This window comes from Antedon mediterranea, chromosome 10 (genome assembly GCF_964355755.1).
Source record: "Antedon mediterranea chromosome 10, ecAntMedi1.1, whole genome shotgun sequence".
In the NCBI taxonomy this organism is placed as follows: domain Eukaryota; kingdom Metazoa; phylum Echinodermata; class Crinoidea; order Comatulida; family Antedonidae; genus Antedon; species Antedon mediterranea.
The window spans coordinates 13,653,844-13,680,038 of record NC_092679.1 but is presented as its reverse complement, the minus strand read 5'-3'; the positions used below and the strand labels follow the sequence as shown (position 1 = coordinate 13,680,038).

The following is a 26,195-nucleotide window of genomic DNA, read 5'->3' as shown; positions in this document are numbered from 1 at the left end:
CTTTTGCTCCTGAACTGTTTAGCGATCCGTTCATTAATAAGCAATTTGGCATAGGTGGTATAACATTCACAGATTGGGAATATTCTCGTAGAGTATCCATGTTGGTCGTAAACCATTTCAATATCGTTGCACATACGGGGAGGTGCAATACCATGTATACATTTGTACTTAATACAAGCAATAGCGTAGTCTCTACGTTCATCTAGCAATTTCCATTTATTTTGTTTAATAATATCAATCCCACGATAGTTTTTGAAGTAAAAATTACTTTTTACAACTCGAGTTTTTGTAACCTTAAAAGAATATTTTAATTTTTTTGAGACGTAGTTCCCCACACAGAGATAGCATAGTCCATACAGGGCTGAATTTCGCTGATATAGCATATTTAAAAGAGATTCACTTAGCGTTTCAGACAATTTATTTAGGATAATAATTTTGTATCCAATAGTTTTAATTAATTGCCGAATCATTCCAATAAATTCTCATCAATTTGAAGTCCAAGATACCGGATATTCTTCACGACATCGAAGGTTTCACTACCAATCTGAATTCAGAGAGGACTGAGGACATTATGATTTCCAATTAACATAAGTTTAGTTTTACCAGAATTTACTGGCTGGGTATACATATTGAGGAAGGTAATTTATAAATAGTAGAAATAAAATTGGTCCTAAGACACTACCTTGTGGTATGCCAACTTTGACTTTTGTTTTTTTAGATAATTTATTATGAAATTTAACTATTTGTTTACGCTGGGAAAGATAACTTTTGAACCATTTAATTTCATTACCTTTTAGCCCATAATTATCCAATTTAGTAAGTAGATATGTGTGATCAATGGAGTCGATTTTTTTTTTCGTACATAAGTTGGGGACCCCTCATGAAACGTCACAAAATAAACATGAATAATTCATCAGTTAAATTTGTTGTTCCGTGTGCACCCAAGCGTATAGCAACAAGAAGTGATTACACAACTGCGATACGATTCTTTCTACAATAATAGGCCTAGGATTCTAGGTCAATTCAAATAAATAGGTGGGCTTATTTTATTCTTGTGTGACATGAAGATGTCGTATCTATATATAAATTTACGTAAGGGCAAAATTCGATAAATCGCAGTTTATTTCTAGAATTTTTACTCGATGGTATATAAAGTTGGTTCGTACTTTCGGTACTGATTTTAACCATCTGATGTAACCATGTTTACTAATTAAATTGAGTTAGATAATTAGTCATGAAACGTCACAAAATAAACATGAATAATTCATCAGTTAAATTTGTTGTTCCGTGTGCACCCAAGCGTATAGCAACAAGAAGTGATTACACAACTGCGATACGATTCTTTCTACAATAATAGGCCTAGGATTCTAGGATTCACGTGATTGCCTTCGCGCACTCTTTTCACACACACACGTCCACTATGCAAAATGTGTCGAGGCTAATCGACAGCTATAGGCAAGACATTAAACTAAGTAGTAATTGGACATAGCCCAAAGAAAGCTTAGACCCACAAGAATAGAGAATGTGTATAATTTGTGTACTGTAATTTTTTAATTCTGCTTTTATTATCAAACAAATATGCATGTACTCAAATGAACTTTAAAAATGCGCGTATATAAACACATGAGATGGGAAGATTAGACCCACGAGAATAAAAAATGTATTTTTGTGTAATGTTTATTGTTTAATTTTGCTGACTTATTACTCGGACTGTGTCATACCTAACACACACGTCACACACACCCACACAGCTACTACTAGAATATACATGGTTTTAGAGACTAGTATTAGTAATTAGGCCTAAATAGTATCAATAGAAACTATAATTTTAACACGTAATTCTTTAGTAATAAATTATATTAAAACCACCATAAACTAAAGGCTGATTATTCCGACAATCCACACAAAACGCCGCTATTCTATTATGAAATCGCACTCGGCAACCACAGCGGAGATTAGGCCTAGAATCGTACCGCACTTGTGTAATAACTTCTTGTTGCTATACGCTTGGGTGCACACGGAACAAGAAAATTTAACTGATGAATTATTCATGTTTATTTTGTGACGTTTCATGAGGGTGTCCAACTTATGTACGAAAAAAAAAATTGCATCCGGACAACTACCCCTGGACAATTACCACCTGGACAACTACCACCCGGACAATGACTCTCCTAGGACAACTACCACCCGGACAATTACCCTCTTGGACAATTACCATCTAGGAAAACTACCCGCTTAGGACAACTCCCACCTGAACAATTACCCCCTAGGACAATTACCCTCTAGGAAAACTACCCCCTTAGGACAACTCCCACCCGGACAACTACCCCCTAGAAAACTACACCTAGGACAACTACCCTCTAGTCCAACTGCCATGCCCCTAGGACAACAACACCCTCTGAACAACCACACCTATACCATGACACATACACCTTAGGTTATAATTACGATCTTGTAAAACTTACTGAACATATGGAGAGAGATTAATGAAAGCTTTTGAATTTTTTAATATGCGTATCGTCAGCAGTTATTTTACATTAAACGAGAATCGATTAAATTATTAAAACGTATTCCAATCTTGAAAAATAAAGGGGTGGGCTTATTTTATTCTTGTGTGACATGAAGATGTCGTATCTATATATAAATTTACGTAAGGGCAAAATTCGATAAATCGCAGTTTATTTCTAGAATTTTTACTCGATGGTATATAAAGTTGGTTCGTACTTTCGGTACTGATTTTAACCATCTGATGTAACCATGTTTACTAATTAAATTGAGTTAGATAATTAGTTATTGACAATTAAAACGAATTTAGGTTCAACGATTTGCCCCAAATAGGGGTGTTTCGTGGTCGTGGTATACACTGTCTAATGGATGTCCAACTTGAAAAATACCCGCAGACAATAATGCGAGGATGCTTCGCATTTTCCTATCTCCTCCTACGATAATTGTTTTTAATAGCTGAAAACCGGTTGAACAGCTCGAGTACAGCATCATAATGTTGAAGACAGGCCGATTTTCTATAAAAAATACTATTTTGATAGATTTAATATACGTTTATACAAATGTTTTGATCTGCGATAAATGGAACATTCCAATCTCTGTTCCACAAGTGTCTATTCCCTCAGGCGTCGTAAAGACAAGTACTGTACAGTCATAACAGAAATTCGATACATTTTTTTCCAATCTGTGGAATACTTTTTTTTAACACATAATGAGCTAGCCTTTCCAGACGCCGTCTATTATGTACAATCAACTTTATTATTGCAGCTAAACCACCACCAACACCACCACCCTCCCCTCACTGGCATGAGTAGCGTTGTAAAGCCAGTAGAGGACAGGCCTACAGTACGAATGATCAGTACATGCCCTAAACGCAGAACAACTTTGGTGGTTAGGAAACAACTTAATTTTCAATACAAGTTGGGTAGTGGGTAGCATAATTGGCTCTATGAAACACTTGGCCATTAGGCCTACTAATTAAGTTGAGTTAGATAATTATTTATTGACGATTAAAGCGAATTTACGATTTGCCCCGAATAGAGGTGTTTAATATATTACTGACAGTTCCTTCTGAACGTTTGTAATCATGTAACTTCAAAAAAATATAAACGTCGTATTAGTGATGTATCGTTACATGTACTGTACTATTTCAATCGACTATGACGGTGACAGTTTCAACAAAGTATTAAATCGCAATGTTTTAATGTGTTTACTGGTATATTATTTGTAAAACATGAAAACAATTCATATTTCGTTACTAAATCGATAAAGAATATATTTGCATCCATCCTCTTCCCCATCCCTCAACCCAAATGTTACATACAAAACACAAATTCAGTTTGTTTCTTATTTTGTGACAAACTTCTTTTTCGGAAGTAATTCCCGGGGTGCTAATTTTAGTTGAGTACATAAATCACCGTGTCTATTTATTCGTTCCTGTAAACAACATGTATTATTGTCCTGCATGTGCATTTGAAGTCGCCAGTTTTTTAAACGCTGAAATTACTATGTCTTCGAGAACCATCTGTGGGCACGACCTAGATGGTACGCGAGCGAAGCGAGCGTATCATCTAGTATATATAAATCTCGGAACATACAGTTTACCTAGCTGCACCAGTCAATCAAACAGCCTTTCATTTAATAATGTTTTGATTAGATGAATTCATAGCAATTAATATGATGACAGCAGGGAGGTAAGCATTCAACTCAACATTGTATGAATGATAGATCGATAGGTTAATATTCACTCTTCCCTGATTTAAATAGATTTTACACATTAATATAGCCTGTTTTGAATTATAAAAGAATTTATACATTTTGAAATATTGCCATGCGACAACCAATTTACGAATTTCGATTCTAAAATTAATGTTCAGACGGCCTTAAATACTTGTGTATTTTGTTTGCGCTTTTGTTTAAAATCAAGAAATTTGTGAAAAAAAAGAAGTTATTGAGTATTTTGAGATTTCACCCCCTTAGAACATCATTTTGAATAAACGCCTACCTCCCCTCCCTTCGAATAACCCCAGTTTTTATTGTATTTTATAAGTTCTCGATATTAATTGTGTTGTACTTATTTATATTTAGGGGGTATTTATTTGATTGTACATATTTACACCCAAAAAATAAACGCCTTCTCCGAATAAAACGCCTCCCTCGAATAGCCCTACCCTCTAAAAACCCTCCTTAGCAATACACTCCCCTGGGCGTTTATTCGAATGAATATTAAGAAAATAAGTGAAAACGGTAGGTATATTTGAGAACACAATGTATTAATGAGCATGATCAAATATCTCTTTAGCAACGCACGTAGCGCGCGTTTGTATACGTAAATAGCAACAACATACTATACAAACTGCATTATAATCATAGGCAATTATACTATAGTTTCTCGGAATTAATTCTAACAAAATATACAATGGAATCAAGAAAAAACAAACGGTAAGTATTTATTTTGTATTGATTTTCATTCTATCTCATTCCGATAGAATTCATAAGTCATACAACATTTACATCGAAACTAGGCATAACCCCTATCCTATTAAAAGTAGATTTTGTATCTAGAAATGAAACCTGTATTTTCTACTTTCAAAGTAATTTATCCTCTCTAAATTCAATGCTATTTTGTTTTACTAATTATACATTTTTAAATTTGTTTTAATGTAACAAAATTCACACACTCCATTGTATGATCGTGTAAAAAAGCAAGCATACACGATCTTTACATTAGATATTGATCGATGGAATCTGTATTATATCAAATAAATAACAGTTAGTCGGTATGATAATTATACTCATAGCAACATACTACCGTACTGTATCGTTTGCTAATCGGTTATTTATTTAATTGAAACTCATATTAATATTTTTCCCAGTTATTTTGACAGTGGATATTAATACTTGGAGGCAAATATAATGAATGTTTTTTAACATTTTTCAACATTTTTTTACATCTTCAGCAATTTCGGTAGGTTGGTCGGTCGGTCAGTAAACACTAAACACATATTCATATTTTTTTTTAAATTTGACACTGGATATTAATACTTGGAGGCCAACATAAGTGTTTAAAACAATTTTTCAGCAGTTTCGGTCGGTTGGTCTGTAAACACTAAACTCATATTCATATTTTTCTTTAATTTGATATTAAAATACTTGGAGGCAAATATAAATGTTTAAAAAAAATGTTGAACATTTGTTAACATGTTCAGCAATTTCGGTCTGTTAGTCGGTTAACATGTTCAGCAATGTCAGCCTGTTAGTCGGTTGGTAAACACTAACTCATATTCATATTTCTTTCGTTTTTTTAGTACCTCACTATGTCGGTCAGTCGGTCGGTAAACACTAACTCATATTCATGTTTTTCGTTATTTTGACACTCGATATTAATACTTGGAGGCAAATATAAATGTTTTTAATTTAATTATTTATTTATTTTAATCGCGTGCAAACGCTACTCTATAGCTAGCTATGTCGATCGGTCGGTAGGTCGGTCGGTAAACACTGACTTAAATTTGCGCTTTTGGGAATCCTGTCTCTCTCTATTGTTTGTTATTTTTTGTTATAATTATGTGAGACGAAATAAATGAAATGAAATGAAATGGTCTTGTTTATTTATAACAATGTAAGTTCATGTCATAATTGTTTGCCACACATCACAGCTGCAGATTACAGTGCATTAATGCGCATGCTCCAACTTCCAGCCATGGTAACACGCACAGCGCGTGATTGTTGCCATTGTATACGTATCGCGTTAGTATAGTAACTACAGCATACAAACGTCTAAAAGCAAACAACAAGCTTACACTGTCTTGCAATTTCTCCGAAAATATTTCAGCAGAATTTACTAATGGATTCACGAAAAACAAACGGTAAGTTACTAAATTATAGTCTAAATGAAATTTCAATAGCATGTATAATAAATAGATAAAAGATTTGTGTATTGAAACATTTTTTGAACAATGTTTTCTATCAATGTTTTTTTAGCCTAGGCCTAGGTACACACGCCAATATAATATAGGCCTACATACATAACCGTATTTGTACCGAAATCATTTAGAACAATATTATTGTTTATAAATCCATGTTTTCTTATAATATAGATTATCTGGCGATCGTAGATATAGATCAAACACAGATTTTCAGATCTTTGATGTGCATCCTAAAGATGTGGCTTCTGGGTGTGACTTGATGTCATCTAAATAAAATAGGATTCTCCCGTCACGAAGGTAAAACACATGTCTCCCAATTAAGAATCATGTAGGCTACCACTAATGGGTATCAGATGGAGTCAAACCAGTCTACCATGCTCTAGGTTAAATGTGTTGAACTGAAAAAAGACCTATTTATATTTTTACTTTGTAGATTTAATGAAGGGTACAAGAAAGCCTCAAAGAGAGAAGCAGCACGAGAGAAGTCTTTTGGATATGGTTGAACTTGCTGGTAAATCTAGTCCTCTATTTAAAAGACTCCATAGAGGCAACTCTAGCCCAACGACTGCAAGCTGTCAAAAGATGGGCAACCACTACACTTCTGATACAAGAAAAAAAACTTTCAGATGAAAGCGTCGGACGTAAAGCTGCCTCATTTTCAACCATCCAGTCAGGAAGCAGTCCATCGCTTGATAATGCTGCTTTTGGAAGACGTTCCTCGAATAACACTGATCGACAGACGGCAACAGACAAGAAAGCTTCGAGGAAGCAACCACCAAATGGACGACTAACGAACAGGCCACAACTGAGCCCACCACGGCTGATTGCAACTCGTCTTCCAAGTGACGACGAACATACTACTAGTTTGACATTACCATCAATAAATGCCACAGGAAAATTGGCAATGGCAAAACCCTCAAAAGTAGCACCAAGACCACCAGACATGACACGACCTCAAAATCAGAGCAGCAGTTTACGTCAAATTACAAAGGATCTAGGCAATAGACAAACCATACAGTGGTATAGGAATCCATTGAATTAGAAACTGTTTCAATGATTTAAATTTAATTGATAGAAAGTTACTCTTAAGATGTATGGATTCCGAGAACGTGGTGAAAACCCAGAGTCAAGTTTCGTTCCAACTAAATTTGTTCATACTGTAATGAAACATAGTCTAACTTCAACAGAGTTCCTCACATGATGACAGTTGGTGAAAGCGACTATTCACAAGCATTGATGATCCGAATGAAAGGAAACCTGTATGGGCACTACGTGAGCAAAATAATATTTTCAAGACACATGATTGCATAATTTTTAAAGTCTGAATTAATATGAAATGATTTGAAAATAAAATGTCATACACAAGATAAAATACATTCTCGATGATCAATCTCTTGTGTTTGTTGAGTTTTAGACAATACTCGCTGGCATGCATTATAAAATTTCGATCCAAGTCAGCCCTAAACCGTCTCGGCCAAAGTCAAGTCGGCCCCAAATCAACTCGGCCCCAAGTCAACTCGGCCTCAAGTCAACTCGGCATCAAGTCAACTCGGCCTCACGTCAACTCGGCCAAAAAATAATCGGTCAACTCGGCCCCGTTAAAGTATGAAACGGAAAAGTGCAAAGAAAGGGGATTGATATTTCTTCACATTTTTTTACCTATGAATAATCCTGATCTTTAATTAATATTAATATTTAGACAATAATACATTTAACAAAAACAAATAAGAATGATTTCAACAACTTTCCTTTATTTACGTTTAATAAAATTTCAAATTGCACAAATTGTTCAAATTGCGCCTAACAAACAATTGATAAGCATTCATGCTATTATTAATGATTACAATGAACATTTGGATAATAAATAGGCCCAATAATGATGATGCACGTACGTCAGCGCGTATGTTCGTTCGTGCGTCAAAATTCAATAAACATGTCCGATATGCGAGGACATTTATTAGGTGTAATAGGATTGTTTGGTTTAATCATTGAGGTATAAAATAATGGTAACTCCATGGTTGAATCACGCGTAGAAATTTTCAGTGTATGCATTTGATTAGGCGACAACATCTGAAACCAATTCGTAGCTGCGCCTCCCTAGCTCTGCGCCTTTGGCAGCTATTTCGATATCTAAAACTGCTACGTATTTTCGCTGACCGGGGGATTCCCCTTTTTTAAAAACGCAAATCATGAATCATTTTTTTATATGAGTATTTTTCTTATTTCTTCATTCTTTTTAAAGCGTGGATAGTAATAATCATAATAATATTAAGCACTTTTTGCGTTCCATACTTTATCGTGGCCGAGTTGACCGATTAGTTTTTAGCCGAGTTGACGTGAGGCCGAGTTGACTTGAGGCCGAGTTGACTTGAGGCCGAGTTGCCTTGGGGCCGACTTGACGTGGGGCCGACTTGACTTTGGCCGAGACGGTATGGGGCCGACTTGACCTGCACCCCATTATAATCTCTCCAGTAGTTGGTAGTAATGGTAGTAATTTATCCTCTCTAAATTTACACGACCTCAAAATCAGAGCAGTAGGCCTAGTCTATGGCGACATTACAAAGGATCTAGGCAATAGACAAACCATAGGCCTACAGCAGTGGTATTAGGAATCATATTGTATCAGAACCGTTTCTTTTATTTTAATGATTTAAATTGAATTCGTGCTTAAAAGCTAATCTCATGTAGGTATGGACTGAGACAATCCAAGCTTTGTTGCTACAATGACGACAGTGAGACTGTAGTAGAATAAACTAAATGTGTTCTTAATTCGTAAATTATTATTTTAAATAAATATGTTTCAAAATATGTAGCGTCGCAACCCAAAACGTAAAAATTAACGCGTAAATTAGTAAATTCCCAACACATAGGTTCAGACTTTCTAGTGGATCGAAAAATAAAGAGGCAACAAAAAATGAAAAAGAAAAATGTCCTGCTTCCATCGTCATTGAAAATGGATGACATAGTTGGGTTTGCTAATATTATATTAATAAAATATTATTACCAGTTATTCTATTATTATAAGTAAATAATTTAACCGTCGTATACGTCTATATTTACACAGGATTTGATAGGTGTGTAATCCCACTGATTTGGTGTCATTGATCCTAAGTACAGCCCATGTATAATCATTATTATATAGGCCACGCCACTGTTATTTAAGTATGGTAAATGTACAGTTACGCGCTAAGAGATAATAATAGGGGCGGGGATGAAAGTATTATTAAATTTTATTATTCAGGCATTCTATATAGCCAACCTTATATTGCTTATTGATTGGTTGAAAACGATCGTGCCACAGTCAGAGTTGTATTATTATTCAATATACGCCAGTTGAACTTAAGGCAACCATTGTATTTATTTCTTCATGTATGCCAGGCCCGTAACCAGGGGGGGATCGGGGGGATCGTACGATCCCCCCCGCTGAACAGCGAGTTCCGCTTGGCCTGCCACTTTTTTTTTGCTGGGCATACTAACACAACACGACGATTGTTCACTACAAGCCTAGTCAAGCCTTAATAAATTTAATTAATATATATATATATATATTTTAACTAAAATATAAAAACCTAACACTAAAATTTACAAGATAAGTTCTATTTGATAACTGCTGAACATCGTGGTTCTGGAGCTAGCGAGCTGTACACAGAGCATAGTTGTTGTTTGGTTGACATAACAGGGTATTCCCCTACACAGATCTCCGCGTGCGTGTGTGACGTGCCCAGCCAGCTGCTTGATAGAGAAAGCATGCAGCTCACACTCACACGGACGCAAGTGCAAGATGCAATGGTTGAGTGAATTCAGGGATCATCTTAATTCCATGGTTTTTAACCTAAACACCACATGATGGTGAATATGCCTGTTAAAGTCTCAATGATACGATCCCTAATGTACCATGTTGTTGCTAGGAGGCTTGAAAGGAGGAGGGATCTAGCCTAATTTCGGTCGGCAAGAGAATGCCGTCCTCTGACAATATAAGGTCGGCAATATTAAGGTCGGCAATTGAAATTTGTGGGCTGGAAATTACACCAACAATATAGTTCATAAACAAAAGAGAATAGCCGGAAATGGGATTTGCGGCCATAGGCATATAGAGAAAAAAATTTCGAGGGTATGGTTCCAGTGGCGGATCTAGCGGGGGCGTATTTTTTTGTTTAATTAAATAGATTTTAAAAACACGTATCGTTTCGACGGTCATCAATCACCGATGGTTTGCACATTTTCATAGTGAAAATAGTACGTCGGAGCACATCGTCAGCTTGATCGCATTCCACCAAGCATGTACGTCGACATCCTTTGTGTACTATCAATCTCTAGCGTTACCAACGATCATTCACAGTTAAGTGTAAAAGGAGCAAGTTGATAAAAGTCACGTGGTGAGCTTGGTCGCGTTCCACTAAGCAGGTCGGCATCCTTTGTGATCGTCACTCCCGTATTGTAGAGTAGCGTACCTCAGACGATCAATAGAGTTGATGAAGCCACATGGTCAGTGCTACTATACTACGCGCCCATTTATCAAGTACAATAAAAACAAAGGCTAGGACTGTATGCCTATGAAAATTATCCCGTTAGGGCTAAATTTTATTAAAACGTATTACTATTAGAATATTAACAATGCTGCAGCATTTCATGACCCTTGTTGTTTTATTTGCTTTCCCGTCGATGATTCTCATTAACACATCGCGATGACATCATGACAAAAGAGGTGTTTTGTTTTTTTCAAATCACTAAATATAATGTAATCGAGCCGACCGCTAATTTTTAAACTATCGTTTAAACCAGGTCGTTGAATATGCCGTGATTTTAATTGTCAAAAACATGACCGTCAGTCGATGGCTCGGAGTTTCGATAAATGTGTTGCGTGGTACTGGTGAAAACACTCTCAGCAAGTTTGCTTCATTAATATGCATGAGACTCTGTGACGACCTGCTTTAACGTGACGTCATTTTACTTTAGCTGCATGCGAAGTATAGTGACCGCGATCGACCCGCGGCGCGCGTGTAAAAAAATAATACCGGCCTAGGCTAGGACAAGTTTATAATATAACGGTGAAAAACATCGTCGCGTTGTAAAAATTTAGATGTAAAGTACAGGCAAGTTGTTAGCTTGCTTTTGGTACCCTAGGTAAGTATCAGCTGCATATTCCACATGTCGTAATTTGCGAGCTTTAGAGTGTTTGGTAAATGACATTATGAGATGTTTGTAAATCGTTTTTAAACGACTTACAATGCGCTAGAACGCCAAAAATTTCCAGGGGCCGTCGGCCCCTGGATCCCGACCGGAGGCCCTTGGCGGCCCCCTGGCCCCCAGCCAATGTTTGCTCGCTTCGCTCGCAAAGCTACGCCACCCCTATTTCAATATCCTGGATCCGCCCCTGGGTTCCACTAAACAACTTAACGATCCACCCCGCCGTCAAACCTGGTTACGGCCCTGTATGCTGTAATCGATTGTGTAACTATTGACGTGAATCCGAAATAAAAGCAAAATTGAATTGAACAACCTTCTGTTATTGAAGTTGTACTCACGTTTGATTGGCTAAATCCATCCCTGCCTAAATCGAATGATCTTTCAATATCACGGGTTTAGAATCATTTCAGATGGGCCTACTGGGACGGTAGTCAACATCAGGGAGAGTGGATTTCACTTTTCTCTGGTAAAACTACAAAGTATACACGACTATACTGTGTCACCAAAAGAGGTATATGTCTTTTGAAGAATACGGTAAGTAACCTCCCATTCTGCTAAACTATCTATCTAACGGCGGTCTATGCATGTCTATGTAATGACGTAATGCGGACCTACATTCACTGGTAGCATACTGCAGATTATTTTGAAAAAAAAAAAACTAAATTTCTCAGAAATAGTAATAGGACCTATAGTAACTTAATATTATATAATATATTATTTAAGGTGAACCGCTTGGCGATAAAAGGACAAGACATGTAGTTTCTCGATGTCATCGCACGTATTCTTTTTTCCTGCCACGCCCTTTTTCCCAAAATGCGAAACCATAAACTTACGTTAGTCAAAATGCATCTGCAAATCACTAATCACTTTCTACCGATGAATTTTTGTTATATGTATCCAGCCGTCGAGGCGATCGCAATATTAATTTATGTAATACAACCATAGATCTTATGCGAAAGCGAGATACAGCTTACAGTATATGCGTTTGACGTCATCGTGTGTATAAATTATTATTACTATTTACTTATACGTTATGTATTTAGATGTTGTATTTTAATTTTTAAATGTGTAAAATTGAACATTTTTTCCTTAGATCATTGCTATTTTATGTTTGAATTGTGGCGACTTCCACAATAAATGGATAGATTATACCTTGGAAACTTTACAGTTTACAATATCTAAATTAAGCCTACTTATCATTGGTTTACTTCTAACATAGGTTGCACGCATAATTTAAGATTACACAGGTTAAATTTTACACCATGCATTTTTCAACCGCACCCAAATACTTACTGAAAATATCTTTTGAGTAATGATTTAGAAAACACTACTTAGCTATAACTTATGTTAGAGATTTGCACAATTGATCTCAATTATAGTAAACTTTCTTATAACAAAAAGTATACTGTATCACTATTAAGACCTGTCTTAGCAGGTTTTTAATTTAAAGTGTTATTATATAGTATTGATGTATATCAACCAGGAAACGTATACTTTCTTCCCTTGTATAACATTTTTTTCAGTTGCAAACAGCTACTATTCTGTTGGCTTTCTTAAAAATCTGCTTTTCTGTATATACTTGGGTGCATTCGTATTATTGAGGCACTAGAAAATAATAATAATAATTAATTATATATAATTAATTAATAACATAATAATAATAATATGTATTGTTCTTCATATTGCAAGTTAGTAAACCATAAGTCTGGATATTATTGTATAAGCACAATATTAGTTTATATCATAAGGTACCTTGCGGGAGTGTTTGATATGCATGGTTTAAGATGTATAATTGTATACAAAACTTCAGAAAAGTCTATTGTTCCCATACTATACAACTTTATAATAATTATAATATAAATACTTGAACTCTAGCTATATTAGAAGTTATTTTATCTCGGGTCAATAAACTAAGCTATTGCATGTAATATGTACACACTCATAACAATATATTCAATAATAGGTTTAATTTCTTATTTTGCACAGCAATTTAACATGCTGCCACGCTTTATTGCTGGTCAGATCCAAAACAAAACATTGACCTAGACGAAGTTTACGGTTTTCGCTCTGCAAATTATTGAAGTCAAAAATTGTACACTCCACAGTAAAGTTTCTAAAGAAAGTTTTAAAATTACTTAAAACCTAAATTATAACTTACCAAAATGATACAAAATGAAATATTACGACTGTCGAGTGCCCTCGTATTTAAGGTGTCTAGAAAACTGAGATCTTGATGTGCATAGTACGAATACTTGTATGTAGTTGTAGTAGTAATTTTATAATTCAAGATTACAAGTTGAATAACATTGAAAGCATTGTTACAGTATATATACGAAAAAAATGAAAACAAATTTAATTTAAATTTTAGAATAATTTACAATTAAAATAATTTCTACACATTTGTTTCAGAACAATATACTAGAAAATGGCTGAATTAAAGATTCCTCAGTTGAAGGTGAAAAAAACAGATATGATTCAACTTCATGGAATTCATGAATTTGAATGTAATAAACTACCTGTAACCAGCATCGTTGGTAATGGGTCTTTTGGGCAGGTGGTGTATACAAGCACGTATCAACTCCCAGGAATGACAGAACCTGAATGTGTAATCATAAAAAAAATGCCGCAAATGCTTGACACAGAAGACAAAAAGATGTTTTTTAAAGAGGTGGCTCTACTGCATGAGCTCAAGCATGATAATATTGTAAAGCTCAAAGCATTGTCCAAACAACCTTATGCAATCATGTTAGAATACATTTACTTTGACTTTAAGTCATTTGGTGAAGATTTCCAGATAAGCAACCTTTCCAGTCTTTTACTGAAACTAGACATGTATGACTGCAACAGTTTTCATCATTTAGTATGTTACGCAGGAAAAGAGATAATTAACGGTATTTCTTACATGCACTCACAGGGCATTGCACACCGGGACCTCAAGCCAGAAAACATTTTGGTGAGTAATCAACACTACGCTAACTTACCTTCTTCTGAACTTTTTGAACAGTTTCAGACTAAACCAATAATTTGCAAGCTGACTGATTTTGGGGAAGGTAGATCAAAATTTATACAGACACAGTCAATGCTATCCTCAATGTCTAAATGTCTTGATCGTGGTACTGTTCCATACATGGCCCCTGAAATTCTTGTTAACGATGAATTATTGAAGAATGCCTCAATAGAAGACCTAATGCTCATAGATATGTGGGCACTAGGGATGATTTTCTTTTGTCTTATCAATCCCTCGTTAAAATGTCCATGGATTTTAGAGGCAAGGGCATCTGGATGCAATACCCAATCGCAAATGAAATCACTTGTCAAATCCAAACTTGAAAAAAAAGAGTTGCCAATGGAAGACACAAAATATGAGGTTGAAAGAGCTACATGCTGGATTGGCTTAGAAAACATATATAGAGGTTGTGCTGTTGCAAAAGGGAGTCGTCTGACTTTGGAAGAAATAAATCATATTCTTAATCAAGATGGCATGGGTGACATTGATGTCGTTAACCTTAATGTTAGTCAAGCTTCTTCACTAAAACAGCTTGATGAGCATGTTGATACACAATTAGCCAACCTTACAGATACCTATGAAATATCAAATCAGATAAAGTCTGCAATCAATCTGAATGAAGCAACAAATTCATGTGCTTTTATTGCAGTTAAAATTGCTGACAAGATACTAAATGAACGCGACACAGACGAGTACAATGTATGTTCAGCCTTTAGTGACCTTTCTGAAGATACAATCCTTAATCTGCCTCCTAAAATAAATGAACACAGAGATGTTGAGAAACTGTATGATGCAATGGGAGCCTACCACATTTTACATCAACAAAATCTATTATCGTCATCATATGACTTTTCAGAAGAGCTTCCATATGCAGATACTGTGTTTTCAAAACAAGGAAGATCAAAACTTCACACAAAGCTTTGTGAATTATCTGCCCAAAACTTTGCGGCGATTTATGTTAGCACCCCTTTAGCCATAACAATAGGATGTTTAAAAAACCATCCGTTTATCATTGATACCCATCCTGTTTTTGTGGCTCCTGGAAAAGGCAATGGTCTGATATTGGTAGGAAGAAGTAATTCCACTGAAGTTTGGAAGAATCTATGCACTTATGTATGGAGACGGTTTAGTCATGGAGGCGTGAAGGCAGATGAATTGCAGTCTTTGGCAGTTATGACACCACAGAAAATACACGGTAGAAAGGTAATTATTGAACATTTTTTGGTATTTGATTAGTCATGGGGGAATATTCCTCTTCGGTTGCTGTGTGCCTGTTAAATACAACCAGCACGCTGTTGTACTATAGTAAGCTTTGGGTTTTTATGACAAAAGTAGAAGCTGTAATAGCCCACTTATTCATTTTAATCATAATGGTTTCTGTTTTTCCTTCTTAAAGGTAAAATATAACATTTGAGATTCTCCATTGGAAGTATATTTTTCTCGCAGATTATATTTTCTGAAAGTGCATTCACATGGCAATATTTGTTATAGAAATATTTACTACAAACATATGCAAATAAAATAACTACAGTAGGTGGTTAAAAATATAATTACATTTATAACACATAATATAATAAGACCAAATACATCTCTATGATTCAGCATTATAAGATCCTATGGGGGTGTCTAGAAAACTCAAACAAGTTCGAATTACTATTTTATATTATAAACCCATTCCTAAAGTACTCTTTTTTTGGTCATTTTGTATGTCCAGATATATGCTCGAAGCATTCACTTGAAATTTACAAAACAGTAGATCCCATCTGTTATGACACCCTTATCCAGGGGACACACCTATCTAGCTGACACCCCTATTAAGGAGACAATTTTGAGTTTCAAAGATGACCCCTTAATAGGGGTTGTACTGTATCTAGCATAAATATATGGGCCTATACAGCGAAATACAGGTAGTCTTTAAATGCTATTTCATATAAATTTACTTAATCAATGCAAGGTTAAAATGAATAATAATGCGTTATTATGTATATGTGACGAAACGATTATGATGCAGATGATGACAAACATATGTAGTGACATAATAAGATTTAATTTATTTGTAAACATATTTTTGCAGATACAAAGTAAAGAAATTACAGACCTTGAAAGTAAGTTTTCCGAGTTGAAAGCTGCACTCAGTAAGCACTACGAGGGTGAAAACATCAAGTTGCTGATATTTTGCCTATTTGAAAAATTACCAATAGCAAGCTTTGACAACGAAGGGCTCACAGGACACTCTTTATTCAATCAACTAGATAGCACTGGTGGCAAAGGATACATAACATCTAGCGATGTCAATCTGCTGTTGGAGATTACAATACTAACGGGTCCGAAGGATGCCGAACGTCTTGTACTTCAGTATATAGAAGATAACAATATCCAGAATATACCCACTGATATGAATACGTTGTCGCCATTTCGCAAACAACTGTTTAGGGCTGTGAACCAAGCTGAGGCAGGTGCGTTAAAGAGGGTTACTGATGTGTATCGACTAGGACATTTCCTTTATACCACACTTTGGGATGTAGTATTCAAATTAGAGACCAAGCTAATTTTACCCACAGAAATAAAACGGTTTGCAACACTTCTTGGGATACTCGCACAGAACGAGATTTTAATTACCGGTATGTATTTTATCTGGTTATTGTAATCATTTATATTGCTCACTATTTCTCTGGAAACATATTAGGCACATGGTCAAGAAACAGCAGAGTTTTGTGATATTGTTATGATTTTATTATTTTTAATGTATGTAATTTTTTACTCCCAATAAATATAAATAAATATATAATTTTTTGTATTAATCCTTTTAAAATGCTAGCCTACACTGATACTATCAATATTATTGGTTTGTAGCGAAAGCCTGGTGAGCAATTAATAAAGTTGTTATTTGCCAGATATTGAGTAAAATACAAGAGTTACAAAAAGCTCTTATTTTCAATTAAATGGGAAAAAATGAGTAAGACAAGGGTTTATTATTTTCATATTTATGTCCTCATAGTGATATAAAAATAAACCATGTTTGTGGTTTAAAAATGTTTAAACTGTTTTCTGGATAATTTTGAGGGTTAAGATCATAATGATTGAGCTCTTAACTACAGTAATGTATTTACATTGAAAGTAAATATTGCACATTTGCATTATTTTTATTGTTTTTAAGGAACGATCCGAGTAAGTGTCGAATCGTTAATAATGTTTGGTACTTATTAAGATCGTCATCACCTTGAATATGGATCTGTTTAATCTAAATTCTTTTTCTTCAGGTGAGGATTATTGCCTTAAACGTAACATAAATGATTGCAATCAAGTAAAGGAATTGCTGCAAATGTATGAAGGAAGAGATTTAGATTTACGAGAGTTAAATATTGATAATACAGATGTTAGTAAAATTGGTGGTACTTTACTAGGTACTTTCTTGAGTAAGGCTCCTAATCTACTTACACTGAACATGAAAAATTGTAAACTATCAGGTGACGTAATGAATGCCATGATGACAGGGTTTGTAGGAGATGAGTTACAAATACAAGTGCTTAATATTTCAAATAATGATTTCAGTAACATTCATGGTACGCTACTGGGTACTTTCCTAAGTAGGTTTACTAAGCTGACTGAACTTGACATAAAAGATTGCAAACTATCAGGTGGCATAATGAATGCAATGATGAAAGGGTATGTAGGAGATGAGTTACAAATAGAATTGCTTGTTATTTCAAATAATGATTTCAGTAACATTCATGGTATGCTACTGGGTACTTTCATAAGTAGGCTTACTAAGTTGACTGCGCTTGAAATGAGAGATTGCAAACTATCAGGTGATGTGATGAACGAAATGGTCAGAGCGTATACAGGTGCAGTAGAGTTACAAGACCTTTATATTACGAATAATGACATCCGTAACATTGATGGTACTTTACTGTGTACTTTCTTCATTAAGACTCCTAAACTGAGTCAACTTGAGATGCATAACTGCAAACTATCAGGTGACGTAATGAATAATTTTATCAGAATGTATACAGGCGTATGTATACACTCAGAATTTCAGGTCCTCTATATTGGGTGTAATGATTTCAGTAATATTGATGGTACTCTACTTGGTAATTTCTTGAGTAAGTCTTCTAAACTGAGGAAACTTGTCATGCATGATTGCAAACTATCAGGGCACATAATTAATCAAATGTTCAGAGTGTATGAAGGAGATGAGTTTCCATTACATGAGCTTGTTATAGGGAACAATAATTTCACTGACATTGATGGTACTCTACTGTGTAATTTCTTGAATAAGTCTCCTAAGCTGATGGTACTTGAGCTAACCATGTGCCATTTACCAGGTGACATAGTGAAAAGAATGATTAGAACGTATGAAAGAGATGAGTTACAATTACAAAATTTGATCATTTCTGGTAATGATGTTAGTGATATTGACGGTACTTCACTGGGTATTTTCTTGAGAAAGGCCAGTAAGCTGAGTGTACTTGGCGTAAACAATTGTAAACTATCAGGACGTATAATAAATGAAACTATCAAAGTATATGAGTGTGCGGTAGAATTAAAGAAATTGTATATTTCGGGTAATTATTTAGGTGACGTTAATGGTAGTTCACTGGGAATTTTCTTGAGTAAGTCTCAGCTGCTTGAACTTGAGATGTCCAGTTGCAAGCTATCAGGTGACATAATGAATGCAATAATGAGAGTATATGTAGGAGATGAATTTCGATTACAAATGCTTGTTATTTCAAATAATGATCTCAGTAACATTCATGGTACCCTACTGGGTACTTTCCTAAGTAAGTTTGCTAATCTGAGACATCTTGACATGAATAAGTGCAAACTAACGGGACTCATAATGAATAATCTGCTTATAGCATATGCAAGAGATGATTTGCAATTGCAAGAAATTTTTATAAGGGAAAATGATTTTAGTGACATCAATGGTACTTTACTTGGTAATCTGTTGAATAAGTCTCCTAAGCTGAGTTTACTTGAGATAACCATGTGCCAGCTATCAGGTGACATAGTGAATGCAATGAACATAACGTATAAAGGAGATGAGTTACAATTACAACAGCTTTATATTGGGGGTAATGATTTAAGTAACATTGATGGTACTTTACTTGTTACTTTCTTAAGTAAGTCTCCTAAATTACATAAACTTGACATACAGAAATGCAATTTGTCAATTGATACAAACATAGAGTTGTTGGTGGAGTGTTCGCGCAGAGGAGTACAAATAACAATGTAACACTTGTTATACAGGATACTAAGGCTGTGGCGCTGTTATGATTTATAGATGGTTAAGAGTAAAGATATCTTTAATATGAAGAAAGTATACTATATTTTTAAACAAATATACTAGACTAGCTTAGTTCAATGAAAAGGTTTTACAAGGAATTTATTTAGAATAATTCGACTAGTTTGTTTTATGTTTAATATTGATTATAGAGTAAATATATTTGTTGTTAGAATCGATGGTTTACTAATAAAATGATGTATAAAAAATTTCTACAGTTCTATTATTAATATATCGTTTCTGATCATGTTAGAGACAGACAGATATTTCCAACTTTTGGCGACGAAAGCTAAAAAAAAGCTTAGCAAAACTGAAAACCACCAGGAGTTCAACAAGGCCATATACATGGCTGCAGTCACGTGCTCAAGTTAGTGTTTACCGACCGACCGACCAACCGACCGACATAGTGAGCTGTTGAGTCGCATTGCACGCGACTAACAGAAGGCCTGACGGCAACAACCAAGACAATTTATGATATGTTTCCCTCCCAGATGACATTTTTTTTTACGTTGTGTCCTTCCATTATCGTATCAGCTTTCTACTAATATAATGGGCTGAGTTACCGTGTACTTCAGTAGCCAAACTCTTTTAATAATTTTATTAAGACATTAATACATTAAAATGGCTTATTATAAAAGTCATTTGAGGGTCATTTAACCCATCGACATTTGACCTCTCCAGAAGAGAACAAAGATTAAATGTTATTTCTCTTATTCAAAATACTCGAGTTTAAAGGACAACTTGACCAAGGACCATATTTTAACAACGTATTAGTGATGTACATATTATTTCAGAACAATCGCGAGATTAAGGATATCGCCGCACGCGCTCACCATCCATACAGCCGGCCGCCATCAATTGCTGTGATGTCGATGGTGCATCGTAAAATCTACTTAATGAGTTTTCACTGTTTTAACATACAAGAGACCGTCACTTCAATTGCTAATTTATATTTCACAAATATTATTCAACTTTGTGCTTGCATTTTGGATCAATTCATGGTTTGCTTTACGTTTTTACAACTGTTTGTATATTATGTAATAAGACGCAATTCAATCTTGTAGGCCCTACTGTTTTTATATACACAAGAATAAATACACCAGAGCAGGGAAGAGTGAAATTACTGTAATTTCTTCCTGATCAGAGTAAATACAGTAGTTGTACATAAATTAAAAAGACAAGAAAATAAACAAGACGTTGTACGTTTTGTTTTGTATCGGTAATCTTCAACTAAAGTTCGACTTTACCTATAGGCCTATGCTAAAAATAATAGTCACCGCGCATTTTGAAGTTGAAAGCAACCTATGTACAGTTTAGTTTTTTATGTCAAATAATTCAGTTTTTTACTTTACAAATGATGAAAGCAAGATGAAATCGAATTAATTCATAATGCGTATTTCATTTCCGCCAACAACCACTTATATATACCACCACAATCGCGTTTTCTGACAGCAACCTTCTTAGTATTAAATACTAGCGTCTCCAGACTCTAATTTATACAGTACATGCCTCTTCATCAGAAGCGTTATATCAACACTTTCTTCAGCGTGCTGATGTGTGAAATAGTTTGAGGATTCAGTTGCTGTAGCAGGTTGCTGTCAGCAGACACGATACTGCATGACTTTTGTTTGGCATACCGCACGAGAATTGTCATGGCATCAAGTAGAAATTACTTCTGAACTTGGCATCGCTGGTTGATGTTGTGGCACGACCATTACTAGTAATGCTCAGAAATCGTGCTGGTTTCTTTCGTTTCCCCTCTTGAGCGGTGTTTAGTTTGAATTGTATCAGTGACTGAAGTGACTCAAAACACGATTCAGATTGATGTTTTCCGATCCAAAGAATATCGAAATTGTTTTGACAGACAAGCCTGGACTGGGTGTTCTGAAAAGATTTAATGACTATCCAATGCTTTTTAAAAGATATATGCTATGCGACCCATGAAAATTAATTGCCGTTTAATATTTCAAATCATATAATATAAACTGATATATAATAATATAATATATAATATAACCTCAAGACATTCTGTGCTAAGTTGGTTCTAAAATGTTTATATAATTGGTTCCGTAAATAGTACCAAACTGAACAGAAATACTGTAAAGCCCAAAATTTTCGCACGCCCAAAAACATTTCGGTGGAATTTGTTGTAGGCCTACTGCTTCTTGAAATTCTCCAGTACAAGAATGACTTTTCTTAAACCATTAAAAATGTTAGTATTGAGTTATATCTTGTGAAATAAATTGAAAATTGATATGTTCGACCACTCGTAATTTGTTCTAATGCAGATATTTATAACATTAATGATTACTTTTTCTTCCATAACATTTGTTGAAAAGCATGATTACTAATACCGCAAATCCTATGTTTGGAATAATGTTAAATCTTTCTATATCGTATACTCACATTTCTAGCGGAAATTCTTCCATTTTTATCCATGGATAAGTATAAACCACTTTCGCTTCCTTTGATGATAAGCAAGCTAGGCCCAACAGCAAATGTGATTAATTGCACTAAAGAAGAAAATAACATGACGGAGATTATGTTTTACGTTAAAATAGAGATTGTGTTTACATACGGAGACTACTATAGTATCTTTTACATAGATATTGAGCCTATAAGTTGGCGTGGTATATTATTTTACAGCGTTTAAGATGTATACGTTTCCAGATTGGAAGCACTGACATTGTGTTGCACCAAACCTGCCAAATAATAATAGTATTGACAAATGTAAAACATATAAGGCTACAAAAATATTAACACCGATACCGTATTGATTTATACTATAAACAACATTTAACATTCAGACTTACATAGATTCTGTATATTATTTTATATATGGTTTGTTGGTCAAATAAATAAATAAATGAATGATAGAAAATAGTAATGTTGGTAATGCGGAGGATGCACTCCGATCTCCTACCTCTGATTTGGGCTTGTCAATTTGGAACAGTTTGTTAATGGTGGAAATTTCATTCCATTTCCACTCACTCACTCACTCAAGAAGACAATACATAGAACATAATATACATAGAAAGCATATACAAGATATAGATATATGCACCAATCTGGCGAATTAATTACTTGAATGAGACTTTTGCCCTGCCCATGTAATGAGCATCAGTGCTCAATACATTTCACTATTATGATAGTCGACCTGCTAAATTGATAGATACAAGAGGATGAATCTCCTATCATCAAACACATTTATTCATAATCGACCGACGATCAATATTACGCTACAAAGATGTTTTAGAATGATTAAGCTTTTTTCAAGATACCAATCACTGGAAAATCTTCACAACAAACTGATGTACTTGCAGAAATTACCTTGCCAGAGGCCATGGAAAAACCATTGTAATAAAAGAAGAGGATCTCTAACAGCATATCCTCCTTACATGAGACAGAATATGTTAAAAATAAACAAACAAGTTCTTTGATGATGATAGAGGGTTGGCTTACTGTACTTACCGTATTTGTCTTTACAATTGACAGTACCACGAACACGTCCATTGCGTCCAATTCGAAGAAAATATCCGGTTCTTGAGATAATTTTTCGAACAACATTATACATATACTTCTCTTGTCGAATGATGACTGTATTAGAAGAGTCGAACTTCCTATCTGTCGAAAATTTCGCTTCGTCGTTAATATAATCGAAATAGGATTGTTTATTATTACCGCTTGAAAGTTCAACAATACCATTGTTTGCCAATGTATCGTTTGCCAACGACATTGAACAATGAAAAACTGACAGCAACAAGTATAGTCCCAAAAACATTATTTGTATATATTTTAGTGGCCTGTCATGTGAATACAAATTTTCTGGCAAACATTCGTTTATGTTATTCTGTATATAGGTATTTGTTTATAATAAAAGTTAATGTGTTCAGAATATTGACGGGTAGGTTGTACAATAAAGATAAATATTATGTAATAATTTCTATAGCACATACGGTAAAACTTATTAAAATAATAAACAGATTCGGATAACAATAACAATAACAGAATAAGGAGAGTCAAACTCTTATATGATGATTCCTCTATGTAGAAACCAATCTTTGGGGTTTGAGTGTGACATGCGTTCACAAACTTGTACAAACAGCCACTGATTAAGAAGGCCCCTTGATTGTCAGCATACGCTGTATAAATAAGGTGTAATAGGAAAAAAACATAATTTAACTAACTACATTGACAGGATGTTAAATCTTAGGCCTATCTCAGCCATATTTCTGTACATATAACTTGAATTGCATTTATCAATAAACAAATAACGTACACAATTTATGTTTTTTTTTTTTACTGAGGCATGCAGACCTTGAATTTAACCACAGAAAGGTACTTGTTTTTAGTGAATTTGGTCATGGTAAACTTGTTCCCATGTATAATAATTAGGAGTGTGTTCCCTACAAGGGACACTGGGAAATGAAACCTATATGGTCATATATGATTGTGTGAACCGACCTTCTTTTGTGAACCAAATTGAGGTAGTGCGTGACTTGTGGTCGTAAAAATATCAATTCGTTATAAGCAATATTTGTTTATTACGGATAATTGGATTTTATTTCTATCGGAATGTTTTATTACTCTTTTAAAAATAGTCAATATATAATTAATCTAAGTCGTATTTTATATTTTATTAAAGTGAAACGGAAATATTTATGTTACGCAAATGACTTTAAATTCAGTAACTTCGCAGGCCTACCAGTATTTTTGATAGGCCTACTTTCGTGAACTGGGCACAGAATTTATGTTTTTGTACTTTTTTGTGCAAAACAATTAAATGGATCACTTTTAAAATATACTGTCTAACGTATAGGCCACCGTTCGCTGCCTTTTGCATAAGCTCAGCTATATTCAGCTATATATAGGCATGAATTCCAGATATAACTGGTTAAATTTAAATTTGTAACAAAAATCACGACGAAAAGCAAAGAATTTCTCTTAAAAAGCAGTCAAATAAATATTTTTTAAATAAAATCAGTCAGACTTCATTCAGTACTGTAGTTAGTTCATATATGATCCACAGAAAATGAAAAAAAGTGCAAACAAGTTTATACGGTGGTAGGTATTAAAAACTAAACGTATAAACTTGATCAATGAAAATACATAAGAACAAGGCCAACAGCCATAAGTCGCGTGCTCTCAGAAAAAAAGTGAACTTTCAAAAAGTAATGTACATCAAAACTTTTCTGTACATCAAAACAGTTCAAAAAGTACAGAAAAGCGATAAAACGCATAGTGATATCGGACCGACAGACAGAACGACAGACCGACAGACCGACATAAAAAATATACTATAAAAATGTATTTCTTATTTTATTTAAAAAATCATGAGTCTCCTCTCACAAAAAACGATCTGAGCATGTGCAAATGTATATAAAAGCACTCAGATAATGTACAGAGGGTAGTATAAAGATATAAGCAGTAAGTTAGGCAGATCATAAGTCAGCTTTCCTTAATTGCCTAAGTCACACAGCTGACTTAGGCAGAAACACAACAAATATAGTATATTGATATAAGCAGTGAGTTAGGCAGATCATAAGTCAGCTTTCCTTAATTGCCTAAGTCACACAGCTGACTTAGGCAGAAACACAAAAAATATAGTATATTGATATAAGCAGTGAGTTAGGCAGATCATAAGTCAGCTCTCCTTAATTGCCTAAGTCACACAGCTGACTTAGGCAGAAACTCAACAAATATAGTATATTGATATAAGCAGTGAGGTAGGCAGAAAAACAAAACAAAAATTATGACTTAGACGCTTTTGTTATGAGGCTGTCAATATCATCTATATACAAAAAATGCTACCTTTAAGTAACACAATTTAATAGCATTAGCTCTTCAGATTAAAGTTAACACAGATGGTTTTAGAAAAGGAAAGTAGTAATAAAAGCGAAAGAATTTGTAACAAATGGGTTAAAAAATATACTATAAAAATGTATTTCTTATTTTATTTTAAAAATCATCAGTCTCCTCTCCTTAATTGCCTAAGTCACACAGCTGACTTAGGCAGAAACACAAAAAAATATAGTATATTGATATAAGCAGTGAGTTAGGCAGAAAAACAAAACACAAATTATGACTTAGACACTTTTGTTATGAGGCTGTCGATATCATCTATATACAAACAAGGCCATATAGATGGCTGCAGTCGCGTGCTCATTAGTGTTTACCGACCGACCGACCAACCTACCAACTGACCGAAATTACTGAACTTAAAAATGTTGAAATGTTTAAAAACATTTATATTTTTTTAATTTACACGTGCGTAGCCTGTCACTTT

At 34.6% G+C, this 26,195-nt stretch overlaps 2 long non-coding RNA genes across 2 annotated transcripts; one reads left to right on the top strand and one right to left on the bottom strand.

The window, feature by feature from the left end:
* Positions 1–6,299: 6,299 nt before the first annotated feature.
* On the top strand, positions 6,300–7,020 carry LOC140061002 (uncharacterized). Its single transcript, XR_011847387.1, has 3 exons — positions 6,300–6,371; positions 6,603–6,728; positions 6,865–7,020. It is a non-coding gene; the product is annotated as an uncharacterized lncRNA (long non-coding RNA).
* A 14,286-nt stretch (positions 7,021–21,306) lies between these two features.
* Positions 21,307–23,702, bottom strand: LOC140061175 (uncharacterized). Its single transcript, XR_011847415.1, has 3 exons — positions 23,381–23,702; positions 22,316–22,422; positions 21,307–21,793 (listed from the first exon to the last, which is right to left on the bottom strand). It is a non-coding gene; the product is annotated as an uncharacterized lncRNA (long non-coding RNA).
* Between the last annotated feature and the right edge of the window lie 2,493 nt (positions 23,703–26,195).